The sequence below is a fragment of the Nycticebus coucang genome, chromosome 13 (assembly GCF_027406575.1).
Source record: "Nycticebus coucang isolate mNycCou1 chromosome 13, mNycCou1.pri, whole genome shotgun sequence".
Lineage (NCBI taxonomy): Eukaryota > Metazoa > Chordata > Mammalia > Primates > Lorisidae > Nycticebus > Nycticebus coucang.
This window is the reverse complement of record NC_069792.1, coordinates 53,188,265-53,210,914: the sequence shown is the minus strand read 5'-3', so window position 1 is coordinate 53,210,914 and position 22,650 is coordinate 53,188,265. Positions and strand designations below refer to the sequence as shown.

General features: G+C 36.8%; 1 protein-coding gene and 1 pseudogene across 3 annotated transcripts in view; one reads left to right on the top strand and one right to left on the bottom strand.

The window, feature by feature from the left end:
* The window catches only part of LRRC69 (leucine rich repeat containing 69), a 122,620-nt gene that overhangs the window by 58,239 nt on the left and 41,731 nt on the right, over positions 1-22,650 (bottom strand). The window lies entirely within an intron of this gene.
* LOC128564001 (NEDD8-activating enzyme E1 regulatory subunit-like) lies at positions 17,921-18,888 on the top strand (annotated as a pseudogene). Its single transcript, XR_008373941.1, has one exon. The product of XR_008373941.1 is annotated as an NEDD8-activating enzyme E1 regulatory subunit-like (transcript).

The window sequence follows — 22,650 nt, the reverse complement described above, 5'->3', positions numbered from 1 at the left end:
AAACAATAAAACAAAAGGTAAAAAAAGCAATAAAGGACTATCCAACAGGATGAACAGGCCAACATCCCACATATCAGTGCTATCAATTAATGCTAACGGATTGAATAGTCCTCTAAAAGACATTAGGCTTCCTGAACAGGTGATAAAATACAACCCAAGTATCTGCTGTCTACATGAACACATTAAGGGTGCACCAGGATCCTAGGATGCACCAGGATCCCTGTATGCACAAGGATGCATACAGACTCTACATGAAAGGACGAAAGAATTGCATGCAAATGGAATCAAATACAGCAGGTATGGCCATTCTTGTATTAGACAAAATTGACTTTAAGCCAACAAAGGCAAAGAAAGACTAAGAGGGTGTTTATATAATGATAAAGTGAGGAAGTCAACAGGAAGACATAATAGTCCTTAATATCTATATACCCAACATGGGAGCTCCCAGATATATTAAGCATTCTTTAGTAGAGCTAAGTAAAGAAATGAATAGCACCTTTGTGATTGCCTGGGATTTCACCATTACATGTTCAGAGCTCAACAAATCATCCAAACAAAAAATTAAGAAGAAAACAAAGGACTTAAGGCCAAACTCCAAATAAAATGGACCTAACAGACATTTATAGAACATTCTATCCCCAAACTATGAATACACATTCTTCTCAGTAGCACTTGGGGCATTCTCCAAGATTGATCATATTTCAGGCCATGAAACAAGTCTTAACAAATACAAAAATATCAAAGTCACTGGTGTAAATGGTATAAATTGGAATAAAATTATAAATCAATCACAAGAGAAACACTCAAACCTACATAAAGTCATGGAAACTAAACAACTTACTGATGAATGATTATTAGGTCAAAAATGAAATTAAGTTGGAAATCAAAAATTTGTAGTTATTCTTTATTACTTGAGTCCTTTATAATATAAAGAGCAAGTTTTTTTGAGCAATGTTTCTTAAATTCTGAGAAGTATGTTACATAACTTGATGAATTTAATCCTCATTCAATGTATTCAGGAGGGGCTGTCTTTCTATATTAATTAAAGAAAAAGATAACACATAGGATGTCATTCGTCTCATGTAAGAAGTGTCCAAGAATGAGCAGGCCAGGTGTAATACAGTCAGGTGACAATGTCACCCGAGACCCACTCTCAGTGCACCATGCTTAGCAGGTAGGTCATTGTCTTCGTGATTGTCACTTTATGGTCTCAGAGTGGTGACTCATTCTCAATCAAGTTCAGGCAACACAAAGAAGAAAAGACCAAGGGAAAGAGATAATGTCTGTCTAATTTTATTTGGAAAACAAAATATTTCCATTTATTTTTCTCTAGTCAGAGCTGTAATACATGGCTGCTCCCCCTGAAGGTAGCTCAGAAGAGGAGGATTGGAGCTGGGGACTTCAGTAGCTATCCAGTAGCACCTGCCACCTGTGACTCTGTGTCAGCCCCACAGAAGGCCCTCCTTGAAAGCCTACTTAGAGTACCAGATCCCTCATTTATTCTCTGATTCTTGCAGTGTCACAAGCACTAAGAATGGAGCAGTGCCCAAAACAGACAAAATCTCTCCTCTCGGCCTCCTAGTGCTCTATGAATCTTCTTTTTCATGACACTTCTCAAATTTGTGTATTTATTTACCTGCTTATTACCAGTCTTCCCTACAGTAGAATAAGTTCCAAGAGAGTAGGGACTTTGTTTTATTCATTACTGTATCTATAATGCCTAGGACAGTTCTTGACATAGAAAAAAGACACTCAAAAAGCATATTGAATAAATGAATTGATATATAAAGAAAATTGAGACATGGGGATTTAAGGAACTCTATCCAAAGTCATACAGCTAAGAAGTGGCAAAGTTAACATTTTAAGAATCACTGATGCCAGAAAGATATACTATCTCTTAAAATTCTGTACCAAATCCTCCCTATCTCAATTCGTGGTGCCATGTTTATTGCCTCCTGGGGCTGACTGATACCAGTGTTGAAGAGCAAATTCTGAGCATCAATTTCCAATTTGGTTTTCGGTGACTTCACATGAGTTGTTTGAAATGGGCCATGGTGAGAGTATTTACACCATGGCAATCAGCAAATGCTACAAATGAGGGTTTTTATTCCTCCTAAAGAGCTGACTGTTACACTTTCCTAGCAAATCACTGGATGCTGTCCATCCCACTTTATGTTAATGCTGAAAGAACGTCCACGAGCTTTCCAGGCTCTCCTGTTCCTAGGAGGAGTCCTTACTTCCAGTATCTGTGGAGCTCACTCAGTGTTCAGAATGGTGCCCTCTTCTTCCTTTCTCCAGTTCCAGATCTCTAAATCATTGAGCAAGTCTCACAACCCATCAGAGGGTGGGGTAAAAACAGTAAATAAAAACTGTGACTATTCAGCAAGTGAAGTAGGCAACATCACCAGGGTATAGGTGGGAAAAAACAACAGAATCTATACCCAGCTTTACATCTATGAAAATGAGCAAAATGAGCAGCAGAACATTTACTGAGAGACAGAGTTCAGCAGGCAGTCCTGAGCTTATTCCATCAAGGAATAAATTCCCTTGTTCTTTTTATAGGAGGACAAGGAGAGCCAGATTGTCTCTACTTATTATTATCAAAAGGGTGCTTTTAGTGGAACCAGTATTCTAAAATAGTAAATAACTGAATAAAAACTGTACCTGTGTGCCTTAAAATAATTTCATAAAGTGGTCTCTTCCACTCCAGTATTTAACAGAAGCGATATATTTGCTATGTTTTCTTTTTTCCTTGCTGTACAGCAGCAATTTTATACTGGAAATTTTTTGTTTGTTTTGTTTTGGGAGGGCGGGGGTTGCAGTTTTTCTTTTTTTTTTTTTTTTTTGGCCAGGGCTGGGTTTGAACCTGCCACGTCCGGTATATGGGGCCAGCGCCCTACTCCTTGAGCCACAGGCAGCATCCTATACTGGAAAAATTTTAAAGATCATTAAAAATTATTTTCTGAAGAAATTCAAAGCACACACACACACACACACAAAAAGAAAAAAGCACAATTAAGTATATTTTTTCTTTTACTCTTTTTATTTTATTTTATTAAATCATAGCTGTGGAACTACTCTTTTGTTTTTGATCAGCATAATTTAAATGTGCCACAGAAGTTTAACTATAGGTTCAAGTGTTCCCTGAGATTAAAAAAAAAAAAAAGTTGAGAAACATTGCTTTATAGAGTCTATTTTTGATCCAGGGGCAGAAAGTATACTTTCTCTTTCTGCCATTAAGTTTAAGAAATTGTTATTATAAGTTATATTCCCAACTTAAATTGCTATTATAAGTTAGATATGATACTTTTCAAGTATTCATAGATTACATTTTTTCAGTTATTTATCAACCTGCTCCTCCCATTTATTCCCTCACTTTTAGGGTCAGACCGTCTCAGTGGGCTGCCAGATATGTTAGGGGTAACCTCAGGGAAAACAAGTGATGAGGAAACAATAATTACATCTTCTAGGACAGTTTATCTAAGGCTCTGACATCATGATGGCAGTCCCCCAAATGTAACAGTGTACATGGGGCAGGGGAACATACTGGTGTTTTGATGGTAATAGGGGAAGATGAGATTTAGGACTAATCTATAATGAATCACTTGCTATGATTATGTTAAAATGAAAATGAGCAGGGGCAGAATCTTTATTGAAAGACAGAGCTCATTCCTCTTAGCAGCCAATATCATTTGTATTATTTTCCCATTTCTAGATTAAAAACTTGAAGTTCAAAGGTTTTAGAAAATTTGTCTGTATTTACACAACTACAGAGTTGCAAAACAAATTCACATGCAGCCCATGAGAGTTCACAAATCTACTACACAATGCTGCTTCCAATGAAGACAGCACACTAGATGTTCTCTAACCTATTATGATCTACAACCAAACTCCTCAGATTTCCCTTGGAAAGTTCAATTGTAAATCTACCAAGAATGACCTGCCTTTTTCTATGGCCCACTCAGGGATATCTTGCAATGAGTTGGTATCTGCAAAAATTATAATTCAAAAGTGTCAAGGTCAGAATTTTAGAATTCAAACCCAGGTTTGTCTGACTTCAGACTCTGTCCACTGTTTCACCCAACATACTTAATCCATTAGTGAAAAAAATCAAAATATATCCAAGATTATATAAAAATTTAAAACTCATTAATTGCACATGTTCATTAGGGTTGTACATGAGACTTGATGTAGCTGTAATCTTGCAACAGAGATATGCAAAAGTTGCAGGTCCCCAAACACCTGGGGAAATCTTTCCACCAAACGACTTTAATAGATTACCACCAACTCCCTTCTCATGGTGTCCCACAGCAGCGCAAAAACTTTCCCTACCGTCATCTATTGTCCCCTCTCTGAGAGTCAGTTCCATGATGTCCACTGCACAGCTAAGTTGTCTAAGCCTTCTAATAACCAGTGTCTTTGGTTTGGAATTATTTCCTTGACTTATAGCTCTACTTTTTCTTTAGTGCTGTCCCCTGGGAAGTCACACCTGCAATTTCTTTGACTTGCCCATTTTATCCTGGACAACAGAACACCAGCAACAGACTCTAAGATACAGTGCCTGAGAACATCCTAGCTTCCTCTTCTCAGGTGAAATGTTCCCTTTGTGAAACAGATGCTGTCAAATATTCCTCCTAATTATCAGGCACAAAAAGTCCATCCACAGAGGATTTTTAGAGTCAAGTAATAATATTAATACCTCATCTAAAATGAACTTGTGTTTCTAGTCCTTCTAAAGAGCACATTTCTAGGTGTTTAGACTTCTGTTTTCTAATGTGAGCCTATAGGAATTGGGGAGGCAGTTGTGCAGTGGGGGAAAGGAATTCACATGTTGGTCCCATCTCTGGCTAGTTCAACTCAGCCATGTCTTCATCAACAATTAAAATAACATGCGATCTTGAAGGACAGCAAGAACAATATATGTTAATCGTTATTAACATATTATTATGTTTCCATAAATTATTACTGCTAGTAACTAAGAGTGTTTTGGCTTTGAAGCAACCTAGGTTTGAATTTCAGCTCTGCTACATAATGTTGGGCAAAGTGCCTTACTCCCTTCTCAAAGCCTCATCTGTAAAATGGAAATAGCAATAGTATCTAGCTCATGAAGGTATGATGAAGATTAAATAAGATGATACTTTTGATGCTTAGCCCAAAACCAACCAGTTTTCAAAAAATATTCTTTACCATTGTTTGTTTTATATAATCACTTTTCATACCCATTCCTGGCATATTTCTGTTTCCAGGAAGCGACCTTACCCAGATAGATGAAACCATCACTAACCATCCTGAGTATATCACAGGCTGGAGAGTATCCCTCTTACAATGAATCCCTCACCACTGAAGGTTCTGCCCTTAATTGTCAGACTGGAATTTTCTTTCCAAAATTTTCTGAAGGAAAGATGCTCTAGTTCTAACAAAAGAAAGAACTATTTTTTTGGTTCTCTCACACCCCTTAGTAGTTGTCTTCTTAACACGGAAATGACTTTTTTTCCGTATGGTGTTCTAGAACCTTCCATTTTTACTGTCACTAATTGCTGCACCTATCTCATCACTATACCTTCTCCACTATCCCAATCTACAGTGTGATTTTTTGCATATAGGCACTGAGAGGAAAAAGCCAAAGAAAGCTAACATTTATAAAGTATTAGGCAGTTTTCTATAAATTTATTTAATCCTTACCTCATAAAATTTCCAAGAATAATGAGAAAATAGATCACCCCTTCTCATACCTACACTGTTGATAGAAAATCAAATATTCTGAAATACCTTACAATTTTATAGAGGGAGCTTTAGGAATCTTTTGGGATACCAGCTCAGTGATGAGCTGGGTTTAGTTGGATTTTTATGTTTAGTTTGGCATGTATTTTAACATATATTCTATTATCTTCTAAGAACATTAGGTGGTTTCTAATAGAAGACATAAAAATTGTGGCTGATAAAATTAGAAATTCAAAATATAGAAAAAGATGATTATTCTAAAACTGTAGTCTCTTAATTTTTCCTTCAAATCTTGGCAGTCATAGTAAAAAGAATATTGAAAGGTTATTATTTTGATTATCTGATAAAGTTAAAAGATATAACTATAATAGAAATGTGATGCAGCTATTAAGCTGAGATTTACCTTAAAGTAGTTTTAGAAGAGTGGTGAGCACATGGTCATCTGAAGGGCACATGGAGCAGGAAAGCAATATGCAACTAAGTGAACAAAGTGGCAGTTGAAGGAGGTAGGATCAGATGGAGGTAAATTCTCACATAAAGGTCAAAGAAGATTCCTGAGACCTTCCCAGTGTTCATGACTTGTGGACATTAGATAAAAAGCAGGGCTATCATCAGACCATTCAGACATTCAGGCATTCAAATATACTACACAAATATACTACACTATATGCTTATTATTCACCAAGCTCTACTCTAGTGACAAGAACACAGCAATGAACAAAGAAGCAAATAGGCTGTTCTTGTGGCAGCCTCTATTCTATTGGGGAAAAAAGAATGGAGGGTGAATACATAGAAACAATAAGCAAGTACACGCATAGTATATATTTATTACAGTGATAAGTGCCATAAAGAAAATTTTAAAATTTGATGACTATTTTGATTGGGCATTCAGGAAGAGATTCTACAAGAGTTGATATCTGAGCTTTATGATACAAAGGAGCCAGCCACAGAAAGATCAGATGGGCAACTACTCCTCCAAAAAGGCAGAAAATAAGAAGGCCCTCAGACCAGTTAATCAGAGAGTCGTATCTTGGACCTACACGTCAGCAAGGGAACAGTTTGAGTTAAAGTGCTTTGCTATTTTCATTTTTGATACCTGTTGAAGACACCCAGAAATGATCAGAGGTTCACTAAAGAAGGGTACACCTACATCTTTGACTTCATCTGCATACAAAAACAAAATATGTAAATAAAAAATGTATCCTGTAATATTCAGAAGTTTAAAAAAGGAAAATAAATGTCTTGATTGTTAAGGATGGTAATGGATTTTTCAAAAAGAAATCAAGTTTTCTTAGTCTCTTAATGAAATTTTTCAAAAATATTCAATTCTAATAGTGAAAAACAAAGCATTTCAATCAAATCTTCAAATGAACATAAGTAAGAAATATAGATAAAATCTTTATAATGGCATTAAAGAGCTTAAAATACCATCAGGAATAACCAAGACAAGATCAGAGGAACAGACAGATATCTATCAAATGAGTGCCACATTTGGAATCACTTTTGCTTCCTTGAGACCATAAAGGTATTATTCATCTAGGAACACAGACAGATCAGAAATTATCCAGGTGCCTATAGATATCAGCCCATTGTTGATTTTTCTAGGTGATACTTAAGCATTGCAACCAGCTTAAAATGGTACCATATTATTAATGTCACCATTACATTAAAGTGATATCATATTGTTTTTTCATATTGAAAGCAAATGAAAATTTCTCTAGGAATTCACCTCATCTAATGCTTCAAATTATTTTCAAATACAATGTTAAAATGATAACCCAAAATAAATAATTATATTAGAAGAAAAGATGGTATACTAGGTTGAAGACTGTTTCTCTGGAGAATTCTAATATGAATCTGCACAAACAACAGATAACAGAAATCATGCCAAAAGCACGCCCCAATATTGGATTTATCAGCCTCAAGCATTAAAACAAATACACTTAACATGTTATGGGAAATACAAGTGAAGTTTAAAATATCAAGAGATAACTGAAAAATAAAAAAATAAAAATAAAAAAAAACAGTAGATTTGAAAAAGAACCAGCCGAAATTACACCAATGAATAAAATTAAAACTAATAACCGAATGGATGGGTTTAACCACATATGGATGCTGCTAAAGAGTAAATTATTAAATTATAAAATGTATCCAGAGAGCATACTTAGAATGAAATACAAAAAAATAAAAGAATAGAAAACAGGCCTTGATAAGATGCAAAAAAGATAAAGTGAGAAAGTATAGAGTTACAAAGGAAAAAGAGAGAGGGGGAAACAGAAGCAATATTAGAAAAGGTAGTGACTAAGAATTTTTCAAAAATAATAAAAAAAATTGATCCATAGTCTTAAGAAGCCAAATAAATTTTTTTTTTTTTTTTTTTTTTTTTTGGTTTTTGCTTCCTTTCAGGTAATATTTATTTATTTTGCTGAAGTCAAAACTTTTTTGTTTGATTAGAACAATCAGATTGCTTTAAAATTCAAAGCAGAATTAAGGATCACTGTAAACTTTCCAGTTACTCCTGCGGTAAACTGCGGGTGACTGTGTGGAGAGGGGGCAGGATTAATCCCTGCCCGGCTTCCTAAGGAAGGTTTGCGGCTGTGGACAAGCCCCTGTGTGCGGGGGGGACACTTACTCCCTTTTCTGTGCCAAACCGAGACTGTTTTAGTCACAGTAGTCTCTAGGATTCAAAATTAGGAAACTGCTGAGTGAATGGTGATTCGCTTTGTAATAATTCCTGGGTAAATTGAGCAAAGCTGAGCCCTGTGCTTGGGCGCGGCCTCCTCCTGGCCTTCAGGGTATCTGTGTACTGCCCTTTACCGGGCTCAAGAAGCCAAATAAATTTAAGATGGGAAAAATAAAAGGTGGAAAAAATAATTAATTAATTAATTAATTAATTAAAAATAAGCAAATAAGCACATAGTAAGATGTTGATTTAGCCCCAAATAAATCAAAAATTTAATTTAATTTAGATGAACTAAATGCTGCAATTTAAAGACAAAGATTATCACACTGTTTTTTTAAATGAAATGTCATATAGTATTTATAAAGAAAGTGTGGGGAAAACACTTGAAGTTATTGGCCTGGGGAAAGACTTGATGAAGAAGACTCCAGTGGCAATTGCAACAATAACAAAAATAAACAAATGGAACTTAATTAAACTGAATACTTCTGTACAGCTTAGGACACAACAACCAAAGCAAAGAGACAACCTTCAGAATGGGAACAGATATTTGCATATTTTTGCCTATCAATCAGACAAAAGCTTGATGACTAGAATCTACAGAGAGCTCAAATTAAGTAACAAAAAAAGAGCCAACTAGACCTTATTTCAATGGGCAAGTGAGATGAATCAAACCTTCTCTAAAGAAGACAGAGGAATGGCTAACAAACATGGAAAAATGCTCATCATCACTAATTAGAGAAATGCAGATCAAAACCACCCTGAGATATTATCTAATCCCAGTGGCCAACAACACAAAGTCTCAAAGCTGCAGATGCTGGCGTGGATGTGGAGAGAATGGATCACTTTTACATGCTGGTGGGGCACCAAACTAATACAACCTTTTTGGAAGAAAGTATGGAGAATCCTCAAAGAACTCAAACTGATCTCCCATTTGATCCTGCAATCCCATTTCTGGGCATCTACCCAGAAGAAAAAAATCATTTTTTCATAAGAATATCTGCTCTAGACTATTTATTGCAGCTCAATTTAAAATTGCCAAATTGTAGAAACAACCTAAATGCCCACCAATCCAGGAATGGTTTAACAAGCTATGGTATATGTATATCAAGGAATACTATTCAGCCACTAAAAAAGAAGGTAATGTCTCATCTTTTGTATTAACCTGGATGGAGTTGAAACACATTCTTCTTAGTAAAGCATCACAAGAATGAAGAAGCAAGAATCCAATGTACTTAATTCTGATAGGAGGACAATTGATGATAATACATGGTGGGGGGTGGAGGAATGGGGGTGGGGGAGTGGAGAGAGGGAAGGAGGGAGGAGGGTAAGGGGTCATGGTGCATGACACACCTCTTGGGGGCAGGACACAATTATAAGAGGGACTTTACCGGCAGAGGCAGGAGGGTGGCAGGCAGAGAAGGGACCTTGTGGTGCTGACAGGCAGGAACTGCAGGTGGCTGCTGGGGGCTATGGGCCCAATAGAGGTGGCTGGAGGACGTACAGGGCCATGCTGAGGGTATGGCATGGGAATGGGAGTCACAAAAATATACTAACCAATGGGGGTGGGGGGCAAGATCGCAGCCAAGTAACAGCTTCCTTGCAACCAGGCATGGTGAGATTGGGGAGAGAAGACCCCAGGCAACTCTGACTGGTGGGATCTGTCCAGAAACATCCCTTTGGGGACACAGGGAGACAGCAAAAAAACCTTCTGGACCCCACGAGGAGGACAAAAGCAGTGGAGACTGGCAAGTGGTAGCATGTGTTCGTTAGGTCAGAGGCCACCCACAGCTGTAGCTACAGGAACAGCAAGATTACAAGTAGGAAAGGCTTTACCTAACTCATCAAAACCTTAGGCCAGTGGCACAGTAAATTAAAGAGCAAGAGGAAGTGAAAGGAAAATTAGGGCAAGGAAACAGATAAAAGAATACACTCATGAGGAAGAATCAGCAGAAAAATACTGGCAACATGAAAAAACAGTCCAAGGTGGTGCCTGTGGCTCAAGGAGTAGGGCACCAGGCCCATATACTGGCCTCGGCCCAAAACTGTAACAACAACAACAACAAAAACAGTCCAGAGCAACCTCCCCCACCACACACACAACATAAGGGACCATGAGGTAGCTACTGAAGAGGATTCCACCTATAAAGAAATGTTAGAAATGACAGAAGGGGAATTTAAAATATAGATGATTAAAACAATGAAGGAAATGAAGGAAAAAATGAAGGCTATTGCTGATAAAGTGGAAAATAACCAAAAGGAAATCCAAAAACAGAATCAAATAAGAGTTGAACAATATGAAGAATATAGAAAGGATACAGCAGAGGCTGAAGGGATTGAAGCAGTCAATTAGGGAACTTAAAGATGCAATAGAAAGTATCAACAACAGATTAGATCATAAAGAAGAAAGAATCTCAGAGGTAGAGGACAAAGCTCTTGAAATATCTCAGATAGTTAAAGAGGCAGAAAAGAAGAGAGAGAAAGCAGAATGTTCATTGACAGAATTGTGGGACATTATGAAGCATTCAAACATATGAGTTATAGTTATCTCAGAAGGGAAGAAGAATGCCCCAGAGGAATGGAAGCCATACTAGAAAATATTACAAATGAAAATTTCTCCAATATCACCAAAGATTCCTTTCAGAGGGATATTGGACCCCAGGTCACCTCAACTCAAATAGAGCTTCTCCAAGATACTTTGTGATGAACCTGTCCAAAGTGAAGACAAAGAAAAGATTTTGCAAACTGCCAGAAGTAAGCGCCAATTGACCTACAGGGGCAAATCCATCAGGGTGACCACAGACTTCTCTAAGGAAACTTTTCAAGTCAGAAGACAATGGTCATCTACCTTTACTCTACTTAAACAAAACAATTTCCAGCCCAGAATTCTATATCCCGCCAAGCTAAGCTTTAAAATTGATGGAGAATTCAAATCTTTTACTAATATGCAAACATTGAGGAAATTTGCCACAACAAGACCAGCTCTACAGGAAATACTCAACCTGTTCTACACATTGACCATCACAATGGACCACCAGCTAAGTAAGCACTGGAATTTAAAGGACAGAACCTAGCTTCCACAATGATTCAAAAGACAAAACTAAGCAATGGACTTTTACAAAATAAGATGAATACAATGCTACCACACTCGTCAATTACCTCAATAAAGTTAATAGTTTGAATTCCCCACTAAAGAGGCATAGCTTGGCTAGTTGGATTAAAAAAAACAAAAGTGATCCATTTGCTATTTGCAGGAAACACATCTAGCCTCAAAAGACAAATTAAAACTCAGAGTTAAGGGTTGGAAGATAATTTTTCAGGCAAATGGAATCCAGAAGAAAAAAGGGGCTGCAATCTTATTTTCAGATACATGTGGATTTAAAGCAACTAAAATCAAAAAAGACAAAGATGGGCACTTCATATTGGTCAAGGGAAAAGCACAACAAGAAGACAATCTAAGCCAAAACCCAGCAGAAGAAAAGAAATATCCAAAATTAAATCAGAGATTAATGAAATTGAAACAAAAGAATCATTCAGAAAATTAATGAAACAAGGAGTTAGCTTTTTTAAAAAATAAATAAAATAGATAAATCTTTGTCCGACTAACTAGAAATAGAAAAGTAAAATCTCTAGTAATCACAATAAGAAATGACAAATAACAACAGATGCCATAGAGATGCAAGAGATTATCTCTGAATACTACCAGAAACTCTATGCCCAGACATTTGACAACATGAAGGAAATGGATCAATATTTGGGATCACACCCTCTCCCTAGACTTAGGCAGGAAGATATTGATCTCCAGAACAGACCAATTTCAAGCACTGAGATCAATGAAACAATGAAAAATCTCCCAACAAAAAAATGCCCTGGATGACTTCACACCAGAATTCTATCAAAACTTCAAAGAAGAGCTTATTCCCTTACCGCAGAAGTTATCCCAAAAAATTAAGAAGGAAGGAATCTTCCCCAACAGTTCGATGAGGCAAACATCACCCTGATACCAAAACCAGGAAAAGACCCAACTAAAAAGGAGAATTTCAGAACAATTTCACTAATGAATATAGATGCAAAAATTCTCAACAAAATCCTAGCCAATAGATTACAGCTTATCATCAAAAAAGTCATACATCATGATCAAGTAGGCTTCATCCCAGAGATGCAAGGCTGGTTTAACATACGTAAGACCATAAACATTATTCACCATATCAATAGAAGCAAAACCAAAGACCATATGATCCTCTCAATAGATGCAGAAAAAGCATTCGACAAAATCCAGCATCCCTTTCTAATTAATTAGAACACTGAAGAGTATAGGCATAGATGGCACATTTCTTAAACTGATCGAAGCTATCTATGACAAACCCACAGCTAATATTTTACTGAATGGAGTAGAACTGAAAGCTTTTCCACTTAGAACTAGAACCAGTGAAGGTTGTCCTCTGTCACCATTACTATTCAACATAGTGCTGGAAGTTCTAGGCAATACAATTAGGCAAGACAAGGAAATAAAGGGAATCCAAATGGGAGCAGAGGAGGTCAAACTCTCCCTCTTTGCTGACGATATGAAATACCTAGGAATATACCTAACAAAGGAGGTGAAGGACTTCTATAAAGAAAATTATGAAACCCTAAGAAAGGAAATAGCAGAGGATATTTTTTTTTGAGTTTTTTTTTTGTTTTTTTTTTATTGTTGGGGATTCATTGAGGGTACAATAAGCCAGGTTACACTGATTGCAATTGTTAGGTAAAGTCCCTCTTGCAATCATGTCAATAGCAGAGGATATTAACAAACACTCATGGCTGAGAAGAATCAACATTGTTAAAATGTCTATACTTCCCAAAACAATCTACCGATTCAATGCCATCCCTATTAATTCCCAAAACAAACTACCAATTCAATGCCATCCCTATTAAAATACCAACATCGTACTTTCAAGACTTGGAAAAACTGATTCTGCATTTTGTATGGAACCAGAAGAAAAAAACCCTTTAGCTAAGGCAGTTCTCACTAATAAAAACAAAGCCGGGGCATCAGCATACCAGATTTTAGGCTGTACTACAAGGCCATAGTGGTCAAGACTGCATGGTACTAACACAAAAATAGAGACATAGACATTTGGAATCAAAAAGAAAGCCAGGAAATGAAACTAACATCTTACAACCACCTAATCTTGGACAAACCAAACAAGAACATACACTAGGGGAAAGACTCCCTATTCAATAAATGGTGCTGGGAGATCTGCATATCCACATGTAAAAGACTGAAACTGGACCCACACCTTTCTCCACTCACAAAAATTGATTCAAGATGGATAAAGGACTTAAATTGAAGGCATGATACAAAAAATTCCTCCAAAAAAGCATAGGAAAAACACTGGAAGATATCAGCCTGGGGAAAGACTTTCTGAAAAAGACTGTCATGGCAATTGCAACAACAAAAATAAACAAATGGGACCTAATGAAACTGAAAAGCTTCTGTACAGCTAAGGAGACAACAACCAAAGCAAATAGACAACCTACACAATGGGAAGGGATATTGCATATTTTGAATCAGATAAAAGCTTGAAAACTAGGATCTACAGAGAACTCAAATTAATCCACATGAAAAAAGCCAACAATCCCATATATCAATGGGGAAGAGGCATTAATAGAACCTTCTCTAAAGAAGACAGACAAATGGCTAACAAACATATGAAAAATTCTCATTGTCCCTAATTATTAGAGAAATGCAAATCAAAACCACCCTGAGATACCATCTAACCCCAGTAAGAATGGCTCACATAACAAAATCTCAAAACTGCAGATTCTGGTGTGGATGTGGAGAGAAGGGAACACTTTTACACTGCTGGTGGGACTGCAAACTAATACAACCTTTCTGGAAGGAAGTATGGAGAAACCTCAAAGCACTCAAGCTAGACCTCCCATTTGATCCTGTAATCCCATTACTGGGCATCTACCCAGAAGGAAAAAAATCCTTTTATCATACGGACACTTGCACTAGACTATTTATTGTACCTCAATTTATAATTGCCAAAATATGGAAACAACCTAAATGCCCCCCAACCCAGGAATGGATTGGCAAGCTGTGGTATACGTATACCAAGGAATACTATTTAGCCGTTAAAAAAATGGAAACTTTACAGCCTTTGTATTAACCTGGATGGAAAGGAAACACATTATTCTTAGTAAAGCATCACAAGAATGGAGAAGCATGAATCCTATGTATTCAATTTTTATATGAGGACAATTAATGACATTAATTGTCCTCATATCAAATAATTGGGGGTGGGCGAATGGGAGAGCAGAAAGAGAGAGGAGAGGGGAAAGGAAGAGCAGAGAGAGTAAAGGAGGGAGGCAGGTGGGGTCTCAGTGTATGACGCACCTTTTGGGGGCAAGGCACAATTGTAAGAGGGACTTTACCTAACAAATGTGATCAGTGTAACCTGGTTTCTTGTACCCTCAATGAATCCCAACAATAATAAAAAAAAACAAGAGGGACTTTACCTAATAAATGCAAGCAATGTAATCTTGTTCTTTGTACCCTCAATGAGTCTCCAACAATAAAAAATAAACAAATAAAATAAAATATAAAAATATAGAAAGGCTTAAAGAAAGGAGTGAAAATAAAGCATGTAAACATGCATCAAAATAAAACTATTAGAGTATCTATAATTAACATTTATATCAGAAAAATTAAAGTTTAAAGCCAAAAGCATTATGAGCAACAATTCAGAACATATGAACATGAGGCTAGAAATCAAAATTTTAACAAGCACCATTGCTGATTCTTATGCCTTCCAAAATCTATTTGATAAGGATATGTTTTATAAAGATTAAGTCCTATAAAATATAAAGGAACAAATAGTAAATACCTTGAATTTGGGTTTTTCAATCTTAATACCAAAATTTTGGTCCAGATTATACTTGGCTATGGAGAGCTGTCCTATGCACTGCAGAGCGTATAGCAGGATCTCCAGCCTCTACCCACCAGATGCCAGGGGGAAGCCACTCCTCAGTTCTGACAACCAAAAATGTCTCCAGACATTGCCAAATATTTGTGGGGGGCAAAATCTTCCCCAGTTGAAAACCACTGCCTTAGAACAACTTTGTCATTACTAATTGTTACAAATTAGTTTTGGTATTTCAGACAAAGCAAAGCAGTTGTGTTTGTCAGGTAAGATCCATATCCACCCCCACGCATCCATCCGTCCATTCATCAAGTATTTATTTGGTGCTGACTCTGTGCCAGGCACTGTTCTAGGCATTTGGAATACATCAGTGTAAAGAAGCAAAAGTTTCTGCCGGCACAGAGATTATTTGGTGAATGGCAGAGGGAGACAGAAATCATCTAAATGAAAGTAAGAGCCGTATTACTGGATTTCAATCAAACTCTCTCTTTAAAATATTTATTTTTTATTAGGTTTACTCTCTAAAAAATACTGGCCCTGATTTTGAAATCATCTGAAGTTCACATTTGTCACAGAGCAGAAAACACCAAAGCTCTGACTTTATGAGCAGGTATCTCTTCCCTAACTACATCTCAGCAAGTGAGGTGGATGTTGCTTAAATCCTGAAATATCCATTTTAAAGATAAAGCAGACCATCCCTTTTATGTTCTGAATCCCTTTCATTAGCTAGTTGGCTGAAAGAATAACATTTCCAAGGGAAGCTAGTGACAGCTAAACACTATTCACCAACCAAAGTGCCGTGTGAAACAGGGTCCTCCTCAGTACTTACATTTTCCAGCCCTCCAGACAGGCCTATCTTTAGTTCTTATAAAGCAACATTTGGAAGTAGAAAGTCGGAAATCAAATTATTTAATTTAGCTAAACAAAGAATAACAGTGATATTCTCTAACTTAATTGTGCCCTTAATTTTTAAACCAGAGTTTTCAAAAAAATATATATATATCATTCTATCCAGGGTAATAGTTTATGAATTTTCTCTATGCTTTCATTTCAAAAAGTCTATGCCATGAAATTTTAGAATCAGAATGGTGAAAGAAGCAATAACATATAATTCAACACCCTTCGCTTTACCCACCCCCATATAAGAAACAGCAGAAAACATGATCTCATTCTCATAAAAGTAGTGACAGGAAAGCATTTAGTCAAGTTTTGGAACTCAGTAATGCTATATTAGCTAAGCTTACATCACTTACATAAAACCACAGAACCCACAAGGGATTTCCATTAAGAAAGTATTGGCTTGTGTCCCATTTTTAAAAAGGTCAGTGAATGTTGTTTTAAATGTATGTCTCCTAATAAACTGAGCCACTGAAGGCAACATTGACAACCAAAGAAAACATACTATTTTCAAATCAAGGTCAAATTTTAGAGAGGCATTTAATAAGCTTCAAGGATAAAGTATAGCTTTCCTTAATACTCAACAGAGACAGAAAATAACTATCCACATGGGGACAAGAACGAAGTGGATCTCAGTGTTGCTATTCAAAAGAGGCAGAACAGAAAAGATGAGGTGAACAACTGGAATTTCTCACGGCTAGCTGAGCAAAGTGGATACTTCAAACAAAATCCCTAGATTGTGGTGACATTTGGGAATGTTCTTGACCACAGATTTATGAACACTTTACTGTATATCATTTTTAAACTTTTAGGCTCTTTCCTAACCATCTTGAAAAAGAATTCTGAGAGTTCTGATAGAAGTTTTGATACAAAGAAAACATTACAATTTTACTTTCCCAAGGAGTTTCTTTCCCACAATTGTATTGTAATTTCTGGCCACTAAGGACATTTTTGATCATGGACATGTTGAAATTTGAAATACACATTCTCCAATTGTCCAGTCAATTTCACAGCAATAATTCTTTTTCCAAAATTGAATGGTCTCCCAAGGAATGCTTGTGTGTATGTGCACATGCTTGTGTGTAACTACTCATACAGGGAAATGATTCTATGGCAGACAAGAAAGTTCATTTGGAAACTAAGTCATTCAAAAGTAAAATAGCTTTCTTCCTTTGACTTTGTGTTAAGCAAAACAAAGTAAAATAACAAAAGACACTGGAAGCATTTGTGAAAAACAGTAGAACCTCTGTAAGTTGATGAACCAAGGGACTGAAATGAACAAGTCAATATACAGAGGTGGTCACCATAAGGAACTAAGCCAACTATGCTGATAAATAGATATGGTACATATTTGGTCTATGAAAATTAGGTCAAAATAAGGAGGTAGTCAATATAAGGGAATGGTCAACTATGGAGGTTCTACTCTAGTTAAGCTCTATAAATTAGGCAAGTATCAGGCAGAGAATGACAGCAAACCAGAGTCTGTACCATGCTAAAGGGCAGGCATTGTCTGGACTCAAGGACAGCAGATAGCATAGCAAGAAATGGCATGGATCAAAATCAATTCATATTGGCTATAAATCAAGAGAATTACTTTAAAAAAAAGTCTAAGAAAAGAAAAAAACGGTAAGTAGTAGACAACACGTTGAAGAAAGCATCTAAAATAAAGGGAGTTGGAGCGCGGCCATTTGGAATTCTTCTATGGCAAATTCTAAAGAATGAAAATGGGGCTCCAGAAGATAAAGAGAATTTTGAAGAAGCTATTAAAAATGTGAATACAGCACTAAATACAACTCAGGTCCCAAGCAGTATTGAAGATATATTTAACGATGATCGCTGCATAAATATCACCAAACAGACTCCATCATTTTGGATTTTAGCTTGTGCCTTAAAGGAATTTGTCGCCAAAGAAGGTCAAGGAAATTTACCTGTTTGGGGCACAATTCCTGATATGATTGCAGATTCAAGCAAATATGTAAAACTTCAAAATGTTTACCGTGAAAAAGCAAAGAAAGATGCTGCTGCTGTGGGTAATCATGTAGCCAAATTGCTGCAGTCCATTGGCAAGGCACCAGAATCCATTTCAGAGAAAGAATTAAAATTACTCTGCAGCAATTCTGCATTTCTTCGAGTGGTAAGATGTTAATCCTTAGCTGAAGAATATGGTTTGGATACAGTTAACAAGGATGAAATTATTTCCAGCATGGACAATCCAGATAATGAAATAGTGTTGTACTTAATGTTATGGGCTGTCGATAGATTTCATAAACAACATAGTAGATATCCAGGGATATCTAACTATTAAGTTGAAGAAGATATAGGAAAACCAAAGTCTTGTCTCACTGGCTTCCTTCAAGAATATGGTTTATCTGTAATGGTGAAAGATGATTATGTTCATGAATTTTGCCGATATGGAGCTGCTGAGCCACATACCATTGCTGCATTCTTGGGAGGAGTTGCTGCTCAAGAGGTTATCAAAATAATCACCAAACAATTTGTAATTTTTAATAATACTTACATTTATAGTGGCATGTCACAAACTTCTGCAACTTCCCAGTTGTAGAATAAGCACCCTATGTAGGTTATTGATTGAAAATGTACTTCTTGTCTTAGTGTGTAAAATTCTGCTAAAGGAGAGCTGCTAAATTGTTTCCTGAATAAACATTTTTCTCATTTGTATAATAAAAAATAAAATAAAGGGAGTTTAGTAACAAGGGGTCCTAACTTCCAAAACCTCTAGTCTGATAATCAGCAACCAAGTAAATCAAGAGGAAGGGGGAAAGGATGAGACAGCAATAAACAGGGACTCACAGGCAAAGACGCAGGAAAAGAGGACCCCCCCTTCAGGGAAACAGTTTGTTGGTTCTGTTTTATTGCTCAACCAAAGTAGGTTAAAAGAGTAAAAAGGGGTCTGCAGAGGAAGAGAACATGGAACAGCTATTTGAGTACAGAGAGCATGGGGAATGAGAAGCAAAGTGAGCTGCTACAACGTGCCCCCCTGGAGTACAGCTCAGTGGCTGCCCTGGTAGTTGCAAGTTAGAATCAGTCACTAAGATGATCTCATGGTTTTGAAAGCCTTCAAAGACATCTATAAATTTGGGATAGATTGAGTGGTAGGTAGCTCAGGTCAAACTTGATAGCTAGCATGTGCCACGTACTAGTAAAAGATGTATATACATTATCTCATTTAATCATTCATTCATTCCAGCATTGCCGACCACAAACTATTGTGTCAGACTCTTTCCTAACAACGTTAATGATACAATTGTTATTAATATCCCCAACTTACAGAGGGAGGAAAAATGAGACATAGAGTAATTGAACTAGTATCCAAGGTAACATGACTGGTAAATTGTTAAATAAGGCGAATTTAATTTTTGTTTGGGAACAATCAATTCAGTCAGTTTCTCTTCATTATTCAAATGATTGGTGTTTCTGGGAAAGTTGCTTACATTTTTTTCCCTTCTGTGTTTCTCATCCTCCAAAAGAGGTAAGTGCTTTCACTATTCTCTAATTTGATTTATGATGACTCTAAAGAACTATTGAAGGAAAAAGAGAACATTGATGAAATGGAATAGGTGCTGTAGCCATTATCCCCCATAAATAGTCCACGCATGATTTTTCTCATGACAACACCATTGCATGAAGCTTTGCCTCCTTGTATTTTTGTTCTTATAAAAACACCATGTGCCTGCAAACCTTGGGGATATACAAATAGTTAAGATTCTTAACTTTGACACAGAATCTGTTTATGGAAGCTACAGAGTCAATGAATGCTAATATCATCAATTTGAAACTGAAAGAAAGCAGCCCTGGTGAAAAATGTAGCTTTGGCCATTATTTATATCTTTTAAAGGACACTTCTTGCTGTCTATTCTCAGAAAAGCACTTTCTCATAAGCTGTTACATTTATCTGTGTCCTTGTAAATGTTTTAGCCTAACCTGAGTTTCACTTCCAAACTACAACCACCTTACATAAATGGGGAACTTTATAAAGATAAAAATCAGAAACAATTAGTTGCGTGGTGAAGATTTGGGCCTTGCCACAATTTCTCCAAAATAAAATTTAGATTTAAAGTCACAAGCTAAAAGCCTCTCTGACTTTTAGGTTGGTTGATAAATAAATATTTAAGAAGTTTTGTCAATGGCATACATGCACTAAATCCATCCACAGTGTGACTCAAGAGAAATCAGGCTAACTCAATTAAGCAACATACAAAACAGCCCCCTATTAGGCATTCCTTGTGTTCAGATAATAAAACTAGTTTCTATATAAAATGTTTTTCAGAGCATACATGAATTCTATTGTTCAAGGACTATTCCTTGAGTGTCATTTTCGCCAATGACACAGTGAAATTCTCAGAACCCAAACTCCCAGTGATTAAAAGAAATGTCTTATTTATCAGTGTAGCGTAACAGGGATGGTCCCTACCCGTCACTCCTGAGGGAAAGATCTTCAGAGGGACTGTGCTAACATGGGCGAAGTCCTAAGCTTATAGCCAAGAGTGCTGAGGGCAAGTTCCAGCTTTGCCACTGCTCTGTAATTCAGTCCAGTGGTTCTCCAAGTGTGGTCACCAAACTTGAAGTGTAAATATTATCTGAGAACTTAATAGAAACGCAAATTCTTGGTCTGCCCAACTCACTGATTCCCAGCAATTCAGGGGATTCTTTTATTTTGAGGGCAACAGCTTCAGGCAAATTACTTCTCCCTAATCTCAATATCTTAAGCTCTAAATGAGAATAATGATATAGGCAGATGTGATAGCTCATGCCTGGAATCCCAGCCTTTAGGCTAGGAATTTGAGACCAGCCTGGGAAACACAGTGAGACACTGTCTCTACCAAAAAAAACATTTAAACATTAGCTGGACTCAGTAGTGCATGCCTGTACTCCTGCCTACCTTACAGGCTGAGGCAGGAGGATTACTGGAACCCAGGAGTTTGAGGCTGCAGTGAGCTATGACCATGCCACTGCACTCCAGCTGCTTGGGCAACAGAGTAAGACTTTCTCTGTTAAAGAAAAAAAAAAAAAAAAAAAAAAAACAGAAAAAAGTGAAGAAAGACTGATACCAAATAGCAAATAGATTTGATAATATGCAAAATTGCTTTGCGAACTTGCAAATTACTAGCTAATGGCAAAATACTGATCCAGAAAGATAACTTTTAACACCAATTTGGTCAATTTTGAAAGTAGTCGTAATAGTTCAGGTGGTTAGATAGATTGTTAATGGAGAATACTAACAAAGGGCATTACTGAAACGAGAAGTTTTCTGTTTGGTCTGCAATGTTTTATACATGATATTTTGTTATAAACTTCACATCAAAGACAAACCTAATGGTGCCCTCTGGTGATGATCGTTAAAACTTTTTCTCACTTCTGTCAGGTCATCTTTAAATCATTGCAGTTTGAAAAATAACTGGGCTCCTTAGAGAAAAAGGAGCCAGAGAAAGAAGACCTGTGTTTAAAAGATTTTTAAAAATTGTTTCAAAGGAACTACAAAACCCAGTAATTTACTTTTCTTTGTCTTGAAAGGACTGAATCGCTACTACTTCAGAGATTGGGTTTTCCACCCTAGAGAAACAGATTAGTAACTCTTTCTTCCCAGGAATCCCACTGCCCGATCATCTTATCCAAAGCCCTTCAACAACAAATAACAATAATATGTTGTTTTTTCTTGTTCCATCATCAAAAGTTATAAAAGCAACTGGTCTCTTTCCCTCTTTGTTATTTTGAACTTGACAGTGAAATTACCAGCTACTTCCCCTCTTCTTTTCCTAAGGTAATTAATGCCAGTTTCTAAATTTCTGTACTATTTATCTTATCCTTATGATCACTTCAGGAGCCACCACAACTTTTAAAGATTTCTGTAAATATACATTCCAGAGTTGTTACAGAGCAATTCCCATATTTGTCCATTTGCCTCCCCAGAGTTAGGAGCGGGCATGGCCACAGAGGAGGTACTTAATAAAAGTGTGTTGAGTTGAATTGTCATGTAAGCCTCACATAGGAGAAAGTTATATCTATTGTACAGATAGATGCTAGATAGAGTACTAAAGTTCAATGTTCTACCAAAGTAAACAGGGTTGAAGAGAGTCCCCAACCAAATTCATGTCCACTCAGAACTCAGACTTAACCTTATTTGAAAACAGTCTCTGAAGATATCATTAATAAGATGAGCTATGAGATTAGGGTGGGCCACAATCCAAGCACCAGTGTTCTTCTAAGAAGAGAAAGCAAAGACGTGTTACTTTACAGCCCTGTTTGTGATACTTGTTGTGGCAGCCTGTGGGAACCAACACACCAGGCCTCACCGTGTCCTGCGCTGCCTGAATGACTGGCAGGGTTTTCATAGGTTGTTCACTGTCCACTGCAGGCCACGTTTCAGGAATGTTACTCTCCCACATACAGATATAAATAAAAGACATTTTATTTCAAATCATC